This window comes from Zootermopsis nevadensis, unplaced genomic scaffold (assembly GCF_977971745.1).
Source record: "Zootermopsis nevadensis isolate Lab colony 2312 unplaced genomic scaffold, Znev_1.0 Znev_ptg000021l, whole genome shotgun sequence".
Lineage (NCBI taxonomy): Eukaryota > Metazoa > Arthropoda > Insecta > Blattodea > Termopsidae > Zootermopsis > Zootermopsis nevadensis.
The window spans coordinates 10,453,406-10,474,731 of NW_028259153.1; the positions used below are offsets into that span (position 1 = coordinate 10,453,406).

The window sequence follows — 21,326 nt, forward strand, 5'->3', positions numbered from 1 at the left end:
TTGCTATGTTACGCTGATGCGTTGCGGCAGAATGAGCAGATGTAAACTCGGCTTAAGAGGGAGAAAGTCACAGAAGGCCGGAGAAAACTACTTATTAAGGGCATTCGTAATTTATATTCTTCGCCAAAGTTTCGGAGGATGAAATGAGCGGGACATGTAACATGTACAGAAATGGTAAACCAACTGTCGTCTGATGACAATGTGGTGACACTGCTATAAAAACAAATACAACACTTTGGCCCAGATCATCCGTGCAGGATTCTTACTCACAGCCTGGTAAGAACACTTCATTTAACGACCAAATGACCTTGAAGATCAGATAGAGCTGATTCTTCGAAATCGTAATTGTCAACAGGTTTTTATCCCATTGCGCTGAAGGAGTGGAATGTAAATATCAATTACTGTTGATGCAAAATTCTTCAGCATTACACAAAGATAGATGATAAATTCTATAAGAATCCAAATAAGTGGCATAAACAGACAAGACTTCAGAGGTTAAGATCCCGCAACCACAAACCACATGGTGTCTGGATGCCATTATATAAACATACTGGCTTCTTATGTGAATGTCTTCAAACCCTGTTACAACAACGTACGATTCCTTTTTTTACAAAAGCATTTGAGATTATCTTTCTCAGTTTATGTTTTTGACAAACGACGGTGATAAGTACGCAGAAAGAATATCTCACGAAAGATGAACAATATTATATTCCTATTTCAAAACCGATGTACATCTTTGTATCCATTCTTCGTGCATATTTTAAGCGAAATTCTAGTCACGTCGTCATCCACCAACATGGCGACAGAAGAATTTACTCTTTACGAGTACTTTGCAAAGTTCTGTCAACGTATCGTGCCTGAAGAGCATGGATTTCAGCGTTCCGTCTTAATTCCATAAATCACAGCCGCTTCATAATCTGCCGAATGCCGTATTTATTCACTTTCTATTATGAAGGACATGGCACAATCCATGTTCTTATGGTAACTTGGTTTTGTCACTATTTCGGAATTATGTAATGCCAACAGAGCCAAACGTCGCCCTTGGTGGTCTAGTGGTAGCGTGAGTTTGCGGGTTCAAAACAGGCCGAGGTCGATGGATTTTTAAGGGTGATAAAAATCCGTAGCACGACTACATTGGGAGCCGGCGGTCTCATATCGTAGATTTACGATATGTAAAAGAACCTTACAAGCATGAACAAGATGTTTCGTAAGCAAAATTCAGCAGCAATTTCTCACCCATGTCTTTAGTAAGGCCTTGCGATGGGCTGATACTCGTCCAAGAAGTCCCTATAAAATGGCTACAATGGATCAGAAACCTCCGAAAGGAGGCCCCTATGTTCCACGTAGGAGAGACAAGGGTATAAGAAGAACAAGGCTGTGATGTATATGTAGAGTGCATTAGGCATTAATAATAAATACAATTGTAAACACGTATGTATCTTAGTTATTATGATCATAAATTACTGGATGTTTATTCTCCTTTTTTATCACCTAATTTCTTCCTAAATTCTCTCTTTCTACCTTTCCTCTCCTTTTCCTTTCCTTTATTCGTCTATTGACTTCGATTTCTTGCACTCAACAACGACCAACAACTATTTGATGTCACTCTATGAGTAGATTTGCTAGCGCTTTTTGGTTTCTCCAGCATACATGAGTTCAAGTCCAGAAGCTTCCAGGGTTGGACATCTCGCATTAAAAGTACAGATCATTAAGAAAGAGATTTACATTCCCATTTTCATACGACCAAAAATGTTGTAGCAAAAAGACAAAATTATTTTCAGGATGCTACCAAATGGTGAAGTTCATTGTCATTATCAATGACTCGAATTGCGGCCAAAAATCCAGCCCGAATAAGATAAAATACAATAACCTGGAGATATTGTTGAAAACAGTTCTATACTTAACTTGGTGACTCTACAGTCCCTGAAGGAATTTGTCCGTCTCACACATGGGATATTTCTTAAGCTACTTAGACAGGACTCCTCGGACGAGTGATCAGCCGGTCGCAAGGCCTCTACCTACACAGGACTGAAAGACGAGGACAAACATCCATGCCTTGAGTGGGACTCGAACCCACGATCCCAGTGTCTGAGCGATAAATGCCCACACCCCAGACAGCGCGACCTCAAAACAGGACAAGCTTAAACGTTGAGTTTTATCATTTCAAAAGACTGAAACATTACATTAGGAATCAACCCACAGTACGTCTCTAGTAACAGCGTCCACTGGTTCCTGTGAAATTTCATGAGTTCTGCAATTTTTTCCGTTATGGACTAGATTTACTGACAAAGAAACAACTGTCGACATTCTGCTATTATTTCATGTAATGAAGTACTGAAATAACCAGGAAGTTATATACTACGTGCTCCATCGAAGAGCATTTTTAAAATTGGTCGTGACGTTTAGATTCACTACTACTCTCTCCTTACAGGAGATATACAACCACAGGTTTAGTTTATGGAGCATACGATAATTTTATGGTGAAATAAAGAAAAATGTGGTTAAAATCCACATCACACACATCACATTTTATATCTCCGGGTTTAAATTCTTGTCTGAGGCTTTTCATAAATTTCAAAAGTCATTATTCAAAATTAAAACCTTCAAACCACAAATTACAGAAACTCTAAAATTGTCAAGACTTTGGGCCATAACGACCCTTCCTTATCGATTCTCGAGCCTCTGGGTCTTTAAATGAAGACGATTAACTGAACCGTCGTGGCAATTTATTAACATGCTACAAACTCAATTCACACATTACTCTGCAGTTTTAACAAAATCATATATCTGACACTGCTTTTGCTTATTACTTTTTAGTATCATGTTTAATTTCTTCCTTTCGATGCAATTCGCAAGCATCGCTCCAAGTAAGACTTCAGGGAATCACGGCGGTGGCTTGAACCAGAAGACAGATATCTTCACCCCTCAGCAAAGAAGCATGGAATTATTTTTTTAAAGCCGAAGGTAGCTGAACTAGTCAAAAACATCGTTCGCTTTTTATGGAAACCTAAGGTGTTACCGTGTTCACAAAACTGGCCACTGAACCCTATCTTCAAACAAATTAATTAATTATTTTCAAGATTTATTTTAATATTATCCTCCTATCCGTGCCCATGTCTCCTTATCTGCCTCTTCACGTTCTCCAACTACAACTTTACGTGCATTTCTCCCTTGCATGCAACACGGACTACAAAAGTGGTGAATGGTATTTTATATCTGCATAGTCACATTTCTGGAATGGAAATAAGAAACTATTTTGAAAGTAAGTATTGAAGCATACTCCAAAAACTGAATTACGACCATCTTGAGATGCGATGTGATAAACATTTTGAAGACATGCTTATTTGATATTTATTTAAAGAACTTTCGAAGACTTTTAGTTTTGACATTACAGAAATCTGTCATTCCCGTTTGTTCGCTTTGTTATCAGTAGCAGCATCTGAAGCGAAAGGATATTGACATCAGAGGCCATCAGAGGTAGAAGAGAGGCAAGGTCGGTCCAGCATCTGTAACCAGAGTATGCAAGCGTAGTTCACCCCGAGGAAAGATGCACCTTCAGTAACCAACAACAGCCAGAGCTGAGTCGGGCTTCAGTCAGCTTGCGACCGCTCAGGAAACAAGGAGTCACGCGCTGTGTTAGCTATTTGTCACGTGTTTGTGAATCAGCGGTAGTGTGTAATGACGAGAGTTCCAAAACATAGTGATGAAATTTTACTGTTTACGAGTCCAAATCTGCTGCGAAGATATCGTTAAGAGCCAAAAATCATCTCGACGACAGGCCACAAAATAAAACGTGAGAATAATAAATAAGGAAATTTGAAGCATTAAATTTTTGACATTTTAACTAGCCTATACGTTTCTCAAATTAGTAATGATCTAACGTGTAAAATGTGTTGGCGTAAAGATCGTTGGCTTCAAGCTGTTTCGCGTAGGTAGGAAGTTTTTAAAAACGCCTACTTTAATTTCTTTCCTGCGTCTCTTTCATCAAGATATCTGTGTCGTGATTTCAGTGAAATCTGTGACAGCTTATATTGCGGTTGTGTGTGTCAACGACAGTTCGAATAATCATAAGATGATTTAAGACGTGCTGAGAAGTGGGACCTAATTAAACTTGATGTGTGTGATTATTATTACGAGTGAATTGACGTGCTGTAAGAAGACAAATGATGTATGGTGCAACAGTGCCTCGCGTAGTTTATTGTACTCCTGGCAGGAAGGATGAATGTATCTCTCTACCTTCGCGAGTTAATCAATCATCTCATGATATAAACTTACGTAATGACCAAAGTTTTAATTATTAATTAAAATATTTGACAGACAATCAGACAAAACGTAGGCCTCATGAGTTGTTGTTTGTGTGGTGAAGTTTCTCGCAGCCAAATTTCGCTGAAGAAGGCTGAAAAAGCAGCAGTTGGTGGAAGGAAGAAAACAAAACAGGCCAATTTATGTAAATTGAATATTTTCATAGTAGTTAAAAGTGGCGATAATCGTACTTTGGAATATGGAGGATCCATAAAACTGCGTCTTTTAGGAAGGTGACAATTACATTTCAACTATCGTGTTGGTTGTAGATGGTGTTCAACTAGATTCGTTGAAGAACTGATCACAAGCCGCCGACCTGGAGTTTCACGAAGGTAAGTCGCTGCCGTTCACCGCTTGCGTGGGTTGGCGCGAAATGGGAACGGAAATTACCGCAACCTTCATAGATGTGTACTACTGAATGTTGCTACAAAGCGTAAATTATCCAGATAAAAATAATGCATACAGAAACGTTGCCATGAGATCAGACATTATAAAGAGTTGTTTGTAAATGATAAAAAAGGGAACTGTCACGCTAGGGAAAAAAGCGACGCCATCAAGCTGGTCTCTTTATACAAAAAAGTATTGGAACGACGGATTCTGTGAATTTATTTATTCTCCCTAAAACGCATGAACTAACTTTCTCGTTTTATTGGAATTCGATATAAATGTCTTGTCGCTGGAGGTTACCACACTCTGTGGGATGCAATAAAGTCATTATGTCCTGTTACATCAGAAATTTGGCTACCACGAAGATGGAGAAAAATCACGATTATAAAATATGTTGCCAAATTAGATATTTAAAACAAAAAAGAAATTCAGTAAACGCTGTCTTCGTCTAAAATATAATAAAAACATAGCATTCACGCGAAATTTGTGTTCGATTTTCTAATTCCGATGATATTTCATGTCTCTCTTAACTGTCAAATCAAGATAGAACCTACTTATTATCCGATTAACTTAATGTCTATAACAAAACTTGAACACATATCTAAATTTGCCAACACTTCATTTGACATGGGAAGTAACAGAATTAAAACTTACTTATTGGAGGCCAGGCCTAGGAAACACAAAATGAATTTTAGAATCCTTGTTAGTATATTTTCGATCAAAATTTCTTTCTAATAGTTCACAGAAGTACGTAAGCACACATTATCTTCACAGTCATAATTCCTCTCTAATTACACATGACACATGGTATTCAGAGTGGCTCTCATTATAACAAGTCGACCAATCAAATTTTGGTTTTAACCGGACAAAGTGGACCACCATTTCTCAGGCTAAAGCAGAAGCTGAAATACATTTTCATATAAATAGTGAAGAGCTCATTGCATTTGTATATAGCTTTGTGACGAGGATGTCATTAAACTGAGCCATCCTCTTGGACATTCTCTTCCATGCAAAAATTTAACAAATGATTTTATGTAATGTTGTATAAAAGTAGGTTTCCCGTTAATATCAAATGAAAAATGTTGGGTAATTTGGCGTGCTTGGCAGGAAATTTTATGAGCTGTAGGCAAAAGACGTTTCTATGTTTGCAGTACATACATTGAAGATATACATAAGTAAAACTTCTTCTGCATACTTATTGACTCATATCACTCTAGCTCCGATCAGCTGGTCAGTAAATCCTCGTCCTTTATTGAATCAGAAGACTGTGTTCACAAGAGCCCGCCAGCGGTCCTGTCGTGAAGCACGTACTGTGTATCTTTACGAAATGACCTACATATGGCTGCGGGATGGCCACGCCAATCCAGACCGGCTCTGGCAGTGAGTACCTGGGAGTAACTTCCCCGAGGGTAAAGCGCGGCCGGGGCATGACGCTGTCCTCTCACCCCCTCCCCTAACTAGTGCCGAGGTCAAGAACGAGTAGGAGCTATATACCTCTCCCCCTCAGAGCCACAATGGAGTGTAGCGGGACAGCTTTGCTTACCTGATGGTAAATTTGACGGAGCGTGAAGTTAACCATTCACCTCAATCAACTGCCGAGGGAAGGTTATAACTCCACTCCTCCATACGTTCGCATGACATGGCGCGCAAGTACCACAGATAACGTTACCCGTTACCTTTTCCCAGTTTCTACCTCACACATACGCACAAAAGGTGGAAGGAACAGAACTATGTGATTTCCTGTTATGACGTCAACCGTAGCAATACGTGAGCAACATAAACGCGATGTCACGTCTCGAATTGTGGTTTAGGTTACAAAGTAGCGAGAGGAATGGCGGTGGTTGGTGATACGGTCAACGGTCCGAACATATTTAGTACGTAAAAAAGCACACGTGTGCTTCTGTTCAGTATTGCTTCCAGCTCTTCATACTAACAAACCGTGTCTAATAACTACGTGTCCTCACAAGCAACCAAGACAAAGTCCAATATTCAGTTGCTTTCAGGAGCTGACTTACCCCTCAACCTTCGTGAAAGAACAAATTAAACTTGTTTGTCGGTGGCTTTATGGCGGGCTGCCGATTACGTCATATTTTATTTAACGTCGTTATATCAGCTGATTATTGTTAAATTACATGCTAAGGATGTGGTCGTTAACTATTTTCAGTAGAAGCCTCAGGATAACCGATTGAGATTCAAACCATGTAATTTCCGAATACAAGTCACACTCGTCATCGATCTATAAGACCTGTAACTACACTCAACAAGATATAAAATTTAGTTTCTGTGTTGTTGCGAAATGTGGCTTGGTGTACAACCAGCAGACTGCAACTAAATACGCATCACAGTGAACAATTTAAATACTACTTCTTCACGTAAACTAACAGTAGCACAGCTGGCCAAAAAGTTCCCTGCCCTTCATTACCATGTTCACCGAATCAGACAGCTGGTATCTATTCAAACCCTCATGAATCCATTTCACATCATCACACCTCATTTAAGATTCTCCATCTATGTCAAGGTCTCTCCGGTGGCCTCTTTCCTACAAGTTGTTCAACTAAAATGTGTGCATTTCTCATCTGTCTCTTGCGTACTACATGCCTCGCTCATACAATTCTTGAAGAAGCGTCTCGTTTTACAGTTTTCCCCATCCTCCTGTTACTCCCTCCTCAACACGGAGTTGTCAAAACCCCTCATATTCTCCCTCAGTGGGCATTGAAGTTTCGTACATAATAATGAATTAAAAATTCCGTTTAGATACCTAAATGACGTAATCATATTTTCCAGAAAAAACAATACTGAATAATATGTTGCGTAGGCAACTGAAATGTTACAAGTTTACACTTCTACACATCAACATACCGCCTAAGTTAATTATTATGCAAAAATGTGGGTTACGAGCCTACGCAAAACTGTAAGAAGAAAACTGTCATACCTTGTGATGAGATACATACACAAAAGGGTGGTGTCTTTGCTTCCAAACCGATGTAGGCAGAATACAACCTTCCTTGGCAAAGTGTCATTCACTGCCTGTTTTACATTCAGGTGGTCTCTATAATCTAAACACAAGTGGCGCAGAAACGGCGTAGTTTATCCACTGATACAAAAATACAATTAACAAACTCCATTTATTTTAATGCTCTCGTCATTAAAAGCTTGTTTGCACGTTTACTATTCCGAAACATCCCGCCATTAACATTTCATTTGTTTCGCAGTGAACATATTTTGCCGCAGGGTAGCGCTGCTGAGCTGTAATATAGCACCTCTCGGCGGCCGAACACTGAACTACGCAATGTTGACCGTAGATCAGACTTGCGAAGATGCTCCACTGGACACTTTTAAAAGAAAATGAACGATTAATTCACTGGGCCGCCCGGTTACAAAAGATTACATTTTGTTGAAGGTTCATGGTAATTTGTTAAAAACGCTACTATCGCAAACATATTTACATTGATTGAATGATATTCCAAATTTGTTTATTTATCTTCGTTAATTATTCGCTTAAGAGTATGTACTTGTTTAATTTAATTCACGTGGCAACCTTTTTCACTGTACATAATTACACGTCATTACAAAAACTAACATGGGCCGCACAAAATTCATCCGAGGGCCCCCGGTTGAGAATACCCGCTATAGCACTAAAGAGATTTAGTGCCATTCTACTCACTGTCGTGCAATGATATGTCGAACAGAGAATACGAGGTACAGTGCTTGTTATTTTGCACAGTAACACCACCACTGTCGTGGCAGACTGATGAATGTGTTGTTTCAACTTCTACAACCTGCTTTAGCGTGTCCTGCACGCTTAATGTAACAGAACCAGTCTTCCTTGTACCTAAACCCAATGCAACACCCAGAAATCACTTGCCAATTGAAAGGAGTCGAACTTAAGAGCGATTTATTGTTAGGTAACAATTCGTTGCCGTATTAAAAGTGTGAATAAAATGTTCTCTCAGGTTAAGGCGTTAGAGTAATATCCTTTTAAAATGTCGTTTTTCTTCGTCATATTACTTTTCGTCACCACATTAACAGTGCAAAGTAGTTATATTCGTAATCCTTGTACTGGACAACACAGGCTAGTGGACATGTAGGTACAATGGATATTAAAACATTGTGGTGACATATTTACCACCTATTTTAAGACACAACTACGTTACATTTTTTTCCGCGGAGTGGATTTATGAGTTTCGTATGATTCTTTATTGTGCGTTTTCTACGAATTAGAAAATGGTTGTTTAAATATTATTTATATTAAGTTTGTGCTTTAAAATTCGAAAGTGTAACCAAAGAAGCCGAGGATTTGTTATAAAATGACGATGTAAATTAAAGTGTTCTCTTATAGATGTAAGTTTTGAAATGTGGTTCGTGATTAAACTAGACTTACTGAAACGTCACGCAATATAAAATGGAAACAAAGTGTGCTTCTGTGAAATGAATCATGCAAACTCTACAGGATTTTTCGTTTCATAACTTTATAAGACGATGAAAGTTTACTTACAGCAGCATAATTTTTTTTAAACATTGAAAAGGCAGGCATACAGATTACACGAAGGTATCAATTTTGTTCCGATAAAGAGTCGTGAAATATGTCTTACAAAACTGCGCATGTGTATTGACTTATTGGTACTACAATCAACACATTAAGAAAAAAGACCGAACATTAAGATGGTTCTTTGGTGCAGATAGGCTGTGATTATGGAACTGGATCAACCGTGTCCAAAGGCGGCCTTGGCATTATCAATGTTGTGTTAATTTCATCCACCCTTTAGGTATTTTTAAAACCTTAATGTTTTGGAAGTTGGTTTTACTTCTGTCTTTCAGTAAGTTCTAGACCAACTCGTCATCAGGGCGATTCATCGCCCTGATGACGGAGGCAGTCTGAAACGTTGGTTAACATCGACCAGACTACACAGCGCAGCAACCCAGAAGACAGAAATCTTCATCGCCCTGATGACGGAGGCAGTATGACCTCTGAAACGTTGGTTAACATCGACCAGACTACACAGCGCAACAACCCAGAAGACAGAAATATTCATACTCTGATGACGGAGGCAGTATGACCTCTGAAACGTTGGTTAACATCGACCAGACTACACAGCGCAACAACCCAGAAGACAGAAATCTTCATCGCCCTGATGATGGAGGCAGTATGACCTCTGAAACGTTGGTTAACATCGACCAGACTACACAGCGCAACAACCCAGAAGACAGAAATCTTCATACTCACCGCTGTGAAAACCTCAAATCATACAGTCTTGTACTCATTTCACCTGAAGAAGGAAGTAGAACCAACTTCCGAAACATTGTGGTTTTAATGGTACCTAGACGGCAGGCAAGGTAAAAAAAAAGGTTACCTCATTGTCAGGAACCTTCAACTTCGATTATTCAATAACGCAATGGCAAATACAGATCCCCATTTTTGTCAAAACAAAGGAGTGCCTCAATTTAAACGCCCAAAAACGGATGTGTACACAAAGCTGATAAGGTCGGGAATGCTGTTCTATGATGGAAAGTCCTTCAAGTTCTGACCTTACAATTCTGTACCTCGAGATAATTATAATCATAACACGTTTGGAAACTTCGGATACAAAAACTATTCTTCGTAGGATTCGAGATTTCCACGGCGGTGAGTCTGAAGATGGCTGTCTCTTGGGGTGTAGCGCCGTGTAGTCTGGCTACCGCCTTGATTATGGGGGCAGCAAGGACCTCTGAAACGTCGGTAAACTTCCACCAGACTACACAGGGCAACAGCCCAGAAGACTACATACTTGCTGCCGTGAGAACCTGATATCTCACTCATATAGGACTACTTTAATTTTTATTTAAGGATTATGTCGATAGAGTGCATTTATTTCAGTTTTTTTTTATTTTTCTTCGCAATCATCAATACCTGCGAGAGAAAGTAAGTGTGCCGATGGAACTATATCGCCTAACAAAGAGTAGAGGCATATTGGACATTACTGTAATGGTTTCCGATCCGTCCTTCGAATGTACAGCGCCCAGTCCGCAGATAAACTGGACAGTATTAACTAAGAAGTCTGTCCCATACATAACCTCAAGCATAATGATGTATTTCTACATACAGGACAGGCAGTGAACCAACGGGCAGTGAACCATCAAACCAGAAATTTCCTAGAATTCCTGATAATAAAGGCAACAAATAATACAAAAAATCGTTAAGGAAATCGTGATCTGAAGTTTTATTTTTGGTTGTATTTTTCACGTTAATACAAAAGGTCCGCGGTCGGTATAGACTAGTGCCCGACACCTCATACAATTTGCGTGTTGGGTGAACGAGGCTTCGTTAGGTGTTTATGCTAATTAAAGTTCCTCTCTCATTTTTTAAATATTTTTTTATTACTACTTTGGCTTCTTGAACTAGTCAGTTGCCAAGCAACTTCGCAGTCTGTGATTATTATTATAAAATGTATAGTCTGTTTCAGAAATCCTTAAATAATCTGTGCATGCTATATGATTGATTGATTGATTGTTTGATTGAAAAGGCTGCAGAAACGCATCAACCCCAACCGGTGAGAGTTTTAAAATACACGAGGAACATTTAACTACGGCTTCCATAATATTTATATCTGTAAATCACTATTTTGTTAACAGTACAAAACAATGCAGTACATTACGTCAAGTCCTTCAATTGCTAAATTTGTCTTTGAGAAAACGTAAATGCAATCAATCAATCTAAACACATTTGCAGAAAATAGAACACATAGGGAATACTATTTGCAATGACGTCAAACACTCCAAATGTGAGTTATTTTCTTGTTGTAACTCACCAAGTTTCTCGCCGTATAATATTCAACTAAAGAAATGTACAGTCCTTTTATCAGTTTACCATAATGTAAGCTATGCCATCAGGTACAACGTAAGTGCCTTTTGTTAATTATTCATTGTCACGATCTGTACGTTTTTTCGCATAGTTGCACATTCCCGTTGCCTGGCCTGGAACACAAATTTGAATCCCAGCAAAGAACTGTAATTTATCACCAGTTCTTAGACCAATGCCGGCATCAACATTTCACTTGTTATGCGTTCCTTGAAATGTGCATGGAATGAGCGCGTATATAGAACTGATAATGTCAGTTTGTATGTCTGTCCGCATGATTCAACTCGAGAACCGCTGGAAGGATTTGGATGAAACTTGGCATGGAGATTACGTCATTGGCGACTACCCTAAAACATCATTTCACGATAGACGCAAGATCAACATTAGCGCCACTTGCAATAGGGCCATAGAGTGATGTTCGTTCTTCGATCTTCGGAAAATGAAAACACTTTGGTGTAGTAATTTTTAGTAAAAACATGGCGACTGCATGAAGGAAACTTTTTTCTTGACAAAATTTTGATCTCATGACCGAATACGTATTAGTCAGTAATCTACCACGGAGCTAAAGAATAAAGTCACACACAGCACTGCATAATGCGATTATTAAAATTCCAGTTGACGGTTTAAAGCTCAATATGACATTTATCAAGTTTATTTGCCCTGCCCCAATCCGATTTATATTAGAATATGCCTTCCGATAGGCATCCAAACTGACATCCACGCATGGAGAATGGGGTAAAGACGGGCGGATGAAGGACAACGAGCATTCCCAGGAGGTCATGTCGAGCGTGTCTGTCAGTTCAAATAACAGAACCGACAGACCAGTCTTCTAATCGGATAATCATCAGTCTTCAGGGACAGGATCGGAGAATCATGGGAACGGAAATGACTGGATGACACGTGACCGTTCGCTGTTATTGATGTTGACTTACGTCCTTCATGATGCAACTTATATGTTACTTTCTGCTGACGGTTGCAAGTATGGAGATGACTGCACACGTTTAATTTGCATAAACGTCTGTTAGTGTGTGTTAACTGAATTCATGAATCCATGGATTTGTTGCAGTGGTAGCCCTCGACAAAGTATGACCATTACTTTTTCAGAAGGAAAAATACCTTCCAATCTGATATGAACTCAAAATTTGTGAAAAGATAAGAAGAAGAAAATAAAATACATAGTTTAAAATTTATTATTAAAAACAAAGTAATTTTCATTTATCACATTCAGGCTATTTGTATTAATGCCAAACGTGACAATGCAGAAGAAAACAGAAACTTTGTACATCTACTGCTCCGATATTTAAATAAACACTTAAAATTCTGAATGTGCTCCTGAGAAAAACACAGAAAATACAGATTTGGCTCTGCATTCTATTGACATGTGGCATAATCAGTGGAAACTTGTTATGACACATGCTAAAAAAAAGTCCGCTTTTACATTACTGAGAACTTTGAAAATCGTTTGGGAAAGTTTAAGCATGTACGATTAATGCTGAAGCCGGAGCTATGAATCTCAAGGGCCCTGGGCAGCTGCCCACTTGCCCACACAGCCCTGCTTCCACCAACGCGTACGTCTCCCTCACAGCCACAGGAGAAGACAATGGGCTAACAGCCATAAAGCAACCATACGACTGCTTTGACGAACAATGAGGCGACTTCATTCATTGGTTTGGAACACTGCAGATGTTAAAAACTTAACCAAGAGGCATCCTTGACCATTCCTCAAGAGTTACATGCACAAGTAGACTCTACACAGTAAACACCCCATTCAAGATTTGCACTTCATCTATATTTTGTTTGCTTAAGTTAGCCACTTTGCAACACAAACAAGATAAAACGTTCAGTGAGTAAACACGAGCCGGGATACTAATTTCAAGTACACGAAGGAGATATGCGAGAAGCACTGTGCCGAATTAATTACTTCTTTCCTCAATCCAAACTAACGGTCACTCATCCGGCCATAATATTCAGCATCTTTTTATGGTAAACTAAGGTTTATTATCGTGTTGCTGAGCCTTATCATGAGTCAGAAAATCCAGTCCAGTCATACCGTATTTATCGAAGATCCACTTTAATATTATCTTCCATTGCATGCCTCGGTCCCTGAAGTGGTCTCTATCTTTCTGGATTTCCTACCGAAACACTGTATGCGCCACTCATCTGTCCCATCTCTGCAAATAAAGTCCACCCAACTCATCCTCCTCTATATGTTCGAAGATAATACAGAGAAAGACGCTTTTGATTATGCAGTTTACTCCAGCATCCTGTTACGTAATGTAACCTAACATTAGTGAAAATGTTCTCCTCAACGCCAAGTTCTCAGCACTATCAGTGCTAGAGACCAAATTATGTCTGTCACAGCACTGCGATTATCATACTAACCACAGATTAAAAAACTGTAATTTTGAGAAAACTTTTTATCTCTTCAAGTACCTTCTGGAACTCTCAGCTATTCGCATGATACCTCTTCTACTTTAAGTACGCAAAATATATAACATACGTGTCACAGTAGTCTCTAGAAAGTCACAAAAATATTGTAGTTCAGGAGGAGAGTTAACCTATGGCGTAAAGCAATGCTGGCATGGCTCGTTACAGACATGGAGGTCTATGTTTTTCGAGATATTACGCAATGTTAGGCTCATCCGAACAATTTCCTTTTCCTATCCCCTACGAGGGCGGTGGGCAAGGGCTGTAAGCCGTAGCTCGTAAAATTGAACTGTAAAGATGGCGCCAGGCCGACGATTAACGACCCAAGTGCAAATGCACGCAAGGGATACCGAGAAGGCTCTTCGTCTAGTCAACTGGACTGATTAGCAGTCACAGACGCGTTGCGATATTTCGGCATCAAAATCGGCATTGGTAACCAAGAACGACGTTGTCATTGCATCTAGGAGCGTCATGTATCTGACTGAGGACTTCATTTGATATAGAATTTCATGCTGATATCGGAAACGAATTTTGAGCGATTACTTATTGCGTTTATTTTATTAAAATTTTTCGAGCTGTTCGGAATATCAGACGATGGATACGCCTAGAAACCCAGTAATATTAATCTTGTGTATACAGAATGTCCCAAAATAATATGTATCCACAGCAAAAACTTTGATGGCCGCCTGTCAGTCAATTTCTCACCCCTGTGAACTGTACCACGAAGTTAACGGTGGTCATTTTGAACATCTGCACTGGATTCGCTTATACAATAAGTGCAAGTGATGACGTATGTCAAAAGTTTACTATATTAAAATATCTTTATTTCATTCGCTGAATGTGTGTATACATCTTTTTGGGACACACTATATATTCTGTGAGACTGAAAAGACCTAGCGATTTTCCGCTTACTTTTGATGCACTGTTACGTTATTTATGTTAATTTGGGCATGTTAATTCTGAAGCCCAGAACCTGTTGGGCGAATACGCTGACGAAAGTCTTGAAAACGCACGTAGACTTCGGACTTTTATACCTCACACGATGTGAGAACGTGGAATGTGGTCTTCATTAAGAACTAGGTCTATGTCTCCAAGACTCTTGTAAATGCACTTTTATCTCGGTATGACTACCACCTGCTAGATAAACAGCGCAGACAACACTGAAATGCAGTGTTTAAGAAGTGAACCAATGATGTGCAATGTCACTTTCGTTTTAGAAGTTGGCGAGGACTTACATTGCTGTCGTCAGAATTTATGAGACTGCACAACTTATAATCCAGGATCAAGTTTAATTTTTCAGTTTAGTGGTTCCTTTCTACGTATTCACATGTGGCTCCATTATTTACAGGTAGGAATAAATTATATAAGCGTAGGTGAGATTTGGTGTTCTCACGGCGACGATTAAGGAGGAACCTGTCTTTTGGAAAGTTTTGCACCATGTAGTCTGGTAGATACTGACCGACGTTTCAGAGGAGCTCACTGCCTCCAGGGATGGTTTAATCACCCCGATGACGGGAAAGTAAGCTTGTGTGAAGCTTTGGTCAGTACGGGCTAGACTACAAAGTGCTCCGTAAAACCAAGAAGACAGCCACCTTCAATGTGAACATACATTTCAAAATCACTGTTTAGTTTTTGCGTGTCATAAAAATCCGTATGAATGTTAAAAGCAAGAACAACCAGATTAAATCATCGAAGGAAACTAACATTTTGCATAGTCTTTCTTCTTCTTCTTCTTCGTCCTGACGTTAATTGATAGCTCACTACCTCTAGTCATGTAACATTTCATACCCGCAGACACTGTAATCATGTCTTCAAATTCCGTGCGGAACCTTCATGTGCTGAAAAGTAAAAACATGGCGCAGACACGAATTTATTTTTCTTTATCCGTGACGGGAAAGGATCGGTTGCTTTACGATAAAGAACTGCATGCGACGTACGTCTCTCCACAAATTCGTTTTCTTTTGACGTCAAACCGGTGGCGTTTTGCAATAAGCTGTTACATTGAAATGTTCAACCACTGAAGATAGGGCATTTACGTTAGATGAACAAAAATATCAATTAAATATACTGGATTATTATTATATTAATTTTATTAATTTGTGCTGACTCTGTAATTGGCTCCTATAGCTGTTGAGTTAACACATTAAAATAAGTAATCGAATTATTATTATGATTATTATTACTTTAAAAGCTAACTTACAAAAGAGATTATTATCAAAACACGTTGTAAATTAATACAGTGCCCAGTGTGTGGTGCACCTAACTCCATGAAGCAGATTCCTTCTCGAAAAGCTAATGGTCGCTCACCTAAGCAAGATATATCCCACTTTACGGTACTTATATTTCGTTATCCTGAGCCAGATAATTAGGTTGACTGCAAAAAGTTTGGATACTTATCGATAGGGTCGATGTATTCTGTTTCGCTATTACAGGACTCGTCCGGAAGATTAACTGTACATGAGCCATGTAAAGTCGCTACTCATACTCTGGAACACTAACAAGTTGTCTCGATACCAGACTTGGCACTTAAAACAAGAAACATCACAACACAAAGCTTGCATTTTTCATGTCTACCCACCCCTCTGCTATCAGTTACAATAATAGTATGGTGTGTGATTCATATCCTAACAATTTGCAAAGACAGTGAAGGTTAAGAGAATGATAAAGTGGATGAGTCTTAATCTGGAAATGAGATAAGATTGTCACAACACGACTGCACTGTGAGCCCCATGACAGAAACGGAAACAAGACACGACACTGATCTGAGTACCTAAACATTTATTTATTGAAGATGTCAATAGCTCGCTCTACATCGCGTCAAACGATACTATGATAGAAGAACGACGAATTAAAAAAGGAGATGGAAGGCGACGCTACTGGCATAATTTATTATATTATCACAGCATTTTCCCGAAGGGACTGAGGAAAATCACAAAATACCTGTCAGGATATCCCGTTTCCAGGCCGACTGCTTTGGATAATATTTGGGGTTAAGAGGAACGAAGTTACAGGAGGCTAAAGAAATCTGCGTGAGAAATTTTACTCTTCATAAAATATTATTAGGGTCATCAAATTAAGGAGGATGATATCGGCGACAAATGTAGCGCGCATGTGGGAAATTGTACACAGTTTATATTGAAGAGCTCAAGGGCAGAGACCACTGGGAAAGTAAGGGGGTGGATCTTAAGGAAATCGGTTGGGGTGTGGATGGGATTCATCTGAACTAGGGTAGAGACCGGTGGCGGGCTCGTGATCACGACAACAAACATTCTAGTTCCGTAAAAGACTGGTAATTTTTTGTCTAGTTGAGTGTAAGGATTCTGAACCACGGTCATTCAATACATGCAATCATACGCACAAGACAGGTTGCGGAAGATGACACTTGTCTCTTAATCATAATAATGACGTGGTCGTTAGCCCAAGAGGATTTTAGTGCATTAATTAACCGCGAAGTACGTGTACCTTTTTAACTGAATCCCATCTGACCTCTCTCTTTGTTCGCTCCATACAAATCCATAGAAATCCTATTGTCGTGGGCCGTGTCCGGCTAACGGGCCTAGGATTTACAACCTATAATTTAGGGCAGTAGTTCCTCGGTGCCTCATAGTTTTCAACTCGTGTTTCGACCTATCGAGACAAGTCAGAATACTTTTTGTAATACATCGATATTTTTTACAACTAATAATTAATTTCTTACATCAGCGCTTCATTTAGGCCCTTGACGTAAACGTGACGTCAACTTCGAGTAGAGGACAATCATCTGACCTCATGCAGACAACAGGTTGGTCGCGATAGGCGTGCACAGTCTGAGTTGTAAAGAGCTGTGAGATTTATTAGGGACTATAGAACATCGGCCAGCGTTGACCATCCGTCGACTCGAAACCGCTTTTAACAAGGGCCCGCAAAATATTTGTTACCACAGTCTAGAAGACTAATCAAAAACCTGTACATGCAGCAAAAAGTCAAAGTGAGACTGGACTCAGGAGACACCAACAGCGTTGAGATAGGTAGAGGTGTAAGACAGGGATGCTGCTTATCACCAATTCTTTTTAACCTGTACGGGGAATGGCTTGCCAAGGAAGCTCTGGAGGGAACAGGAGACTTCAAAATTGGAGGAAGAGTGATAAAGACTGTAAAGTATGCAGACGACTTAGTAGTATTGGCGTAGGAAGAGGAGGAATTACAGAATATGATGGACAAGTTAGTGGAAACAGGTAGAGAGTATGGAATGGAAATCAACATTGAAAAATCAAAGGTAATGAGGATAGCACCGAGAGCAGAACCATTGAACGTTGTAATTGGAAACCAACAGCTGGAGAATGTGGAGCATTTCAAGTACTTGGGAAGCATAGTCACGACGGACGCCCTATGCACCAAGGAAGTAAAAGCAAGGATAGCCATGGCCAAGGCAGCTTTCGTCAAGAGGAGGATACTTCTCACTAGCAAGTTGGGCTTGGAGATGAAGAAGAAACTAGTGAAGTGTTACGTATGGAGTGTCGCGCTGTATGGAGCAGAGACTTGGACACTCAGAAAGAAGGAACAGAAATACCTGGAGAGTTTCGAAATGTGGTGTTGGAGAAGAATAGAGAAGATCAGGTGGACGGATCGAGTGACCAACGAAGAAGTATTGAGGAGAGTCAACGAGCAAAGAAGCATTCTGCAGGCGATTACACGAAGGAAAGCTAACTGGCTGGGACATATTATGAGAAGGAATGGATTAATGAGTGATATCACCGAAGGCCAGGTTGAAGGAAAGAGAGGACTAGGAAGAAGATTGATACAGCTAACCGACGACCTTAAACAAGGAAAGAAGATGACGTTCCAGGAATTAAAGCGAGAAGCCGAGAATAGGGACAACTGGAGAGCTCTTTTTGGGCAGAGCAATGGACCTGTCGTAAGACAGAACACTTAATAATAAAAGTCTACAACTGTAATCTTGAGACTTGCAAGGAATGCAGGAAGTCCGTAGCGTTGAAGGCAGACTCTATCTCTCCTCCTTCCTCCTTCACCCCACTTCCTCACCCCGCAAGTCTCAAGATTACAGTCGTGGACAGTAGTTACTACAAGCTCATTTATTTTCTTTACTCCAAAGGATTTGAATAAACAATAGCGATTCTAACCTCGTCTGATGGTTTACGTACAAGTCTCAAGTACTTCACGTACAAGTTTTTCCGGTAAAAATCGCGTCGTGTATTGTTAAATATAACAAAATTTGGCCACCAGTTTGCAAAAATAGTTCTGGTCCAGTCTGGTTCTGTGTGGGAATAAACAAGTTGGGGTATAGGTTCTACGTGTCTACCGCACGACGCACATATACAATCCAAGTTCCTTTCCACCTGAAACTGGCTCCTTCTTTACATGTCGCGGCGGTGCTAACCCACTCGGATAAGTATCAATAACAAATATAAAGTACACATCAACATAAATTGGCTGACTCTAAAATTAGTGTTTCTGTAAATGGAATATGTTTGTTATGTAAACAAGTTCTCCTTTCCTGCCCACGCCCAACATACACGTCGCTCTGCTTCCATGCAATATTATTAATAAGCGCTTACTGATTTATAAGTTTGTCTGCGTTGCATCTGTCATATGATATTGCCGGCAGCGTCCGTAATAATGGCGGATGTATCACTGCCTTTTACATCTCACACTTTCCAGGCTGAACATAGGGAAGATGAAATATACATTGTGTCGCGGAAATCTTTAGTTAAAATATTATTCTAACAGAACCCTAAGTATTAACGACGTTCTACAGGACCACTGCCAACATATCTGATCACGAAGCGTTCGCTGATTAAGTTCAACGCAACTGTCACTTCCTGGCTCTCAGCAGGAACTGATAAAAAAAGGTTCGTTGACTTTGTTGTTTTACGGAGCGACAATTTGACTCGTATTAATGATACATTGAAGCTCATGTTGATGAGTAATGCAGTTCCAGTTGGGAACCAGGGAGTTACAGTTACTTTCAACTTTATCATTAAACGCACTGTATAACAAAGAAGTTTTCCGAGACTGGTCTCGTATTTCAACAATTAACAGTCGGCGCTAATGCTTATAGCAATTTCGCCACCGAGATTTCGTATCTCCCACCCATTTAAAAATGTTGAAGACCACGATATTCAAAATAATTCTGTATGTTATATTGTACGGGTGTGAAACTTTGATTAGTGGTAAGGACAGGCGCCTGAAAACAAACACATAATCGTGCTAAACACATAGGACAACATACTTATTCCAATAAACTACATTCAACAAAATATAAAACTTAAATTCTGGTCCTCTGCGTTGCTGCGCCATCTGGGCTTGAGGCTGTACAGCCTGCCTAGTGTACAGAAGACGGCAATCTTCAGACTCACACGGTGCAACAACCCGCAAGAGATGAATGCCAACTCTCACCACCTTGAAAACCTTAAATGCCACCTGGCATAATATGTTTGATTATGCCTGTAGTATTTTCCTGTTCGTATCCAGTAACATCTCGTAATTCTTGCAAGTACATCTCATAGCAGGAGCTGGAAAACACATAAGCTACCAGTATGCAAATACATTCATAGCATGGCCTGTTTGAATGGCAATCCTGATTTATACAAGTTATAATGCACGAAATAATGGATAACACATTTCAACGGATAACATGAATTTCCAGTCTTGTTAGCTTGCTATATTTTAAGGTCTCCTTTGCAATATACGCGAAAGTTGTTTAATCAGCATTCAGATTTCTTAAACACGTAATTTACAACATTCCTATATGCAGGAATGTAATCATATGAAACACGAAGTCCCTTTAACATGCTTTATACGGAGATGTTGATTATATATACATATATTTGTGACAAGGGTTCGGAATTTTGCAGTTTTGTACGAAAGAATTGCAGCTATGAACAATCTCGTGCTATTAAGAATAAAAAAGTACTCGATACCATATGTGTTCAGTTTCCAAATTTTACACGGACACTGGAAGAACAGCACATTCCTAAAAGAAAGTTCTGAGGAAACAGATTAAAACCATGCGTCCTCCGTCCCTAAATTCGATCCCAGATGCGTTAATTTTGTTAAGTATCATCGAAAGGGAATACCATCAGAAGGGGGGGGGGAGGGTTGGACGTGAAATCTTCACTCATAGTTCACATATTTTCCGGGTTCTATGTCCATTGGTCGCGCTGTACAGGTATAAAATTTAACGTCATGAACGCTTAAAGCTTTTTGGTGTACCCGATCGCCAATGCCCAGCTCCTGCATATTCCAAAGTAAAATGTGGTAATGGCGTTCTGAAAACAATACATTATTCAGCACAGGGCAGTAATTACAAGTCGTGCCGTGTACGCAGCCCTTGTTTTAAGAGCGAGGGCCCTCACCGAGTGCTTGTCTTCATTAG

At 39.7% G+C, this 21,326-nt stretch overlaps 2 protein-coding genes across 5 annotated transcripts in view; one reads left to right on the top strand and one right to left on the bottom strand.

Annotated features, from left to right (window-relative positions):
• LOC147873178 (uncharacterized) overlaps positions 1-21,326 on the bottom strand; it is a 300,974-nt gene that overhangs the window by 225,996 nt on the left and 53,652 nt on the right. The gene's annotated exons all lie outside the window — the stretch shown is intronic.
• LOC110827141 (breast cancer anti-estrogen resistance protein 3 homolog) overlaps positions 4,337-21,326 on the top strand; it is a 100,023-nt gene continuing 83,033 nt past the window's right edge. The window contains exon 1 of the mRNA XM_087353194.1: positions 4,337-4,634. The gene's annotated coding sequence lies outside the window, so the exon portion shown is untranslated. The remainder of the gene's footprint in view (positions 4,635-21,326) is intronic.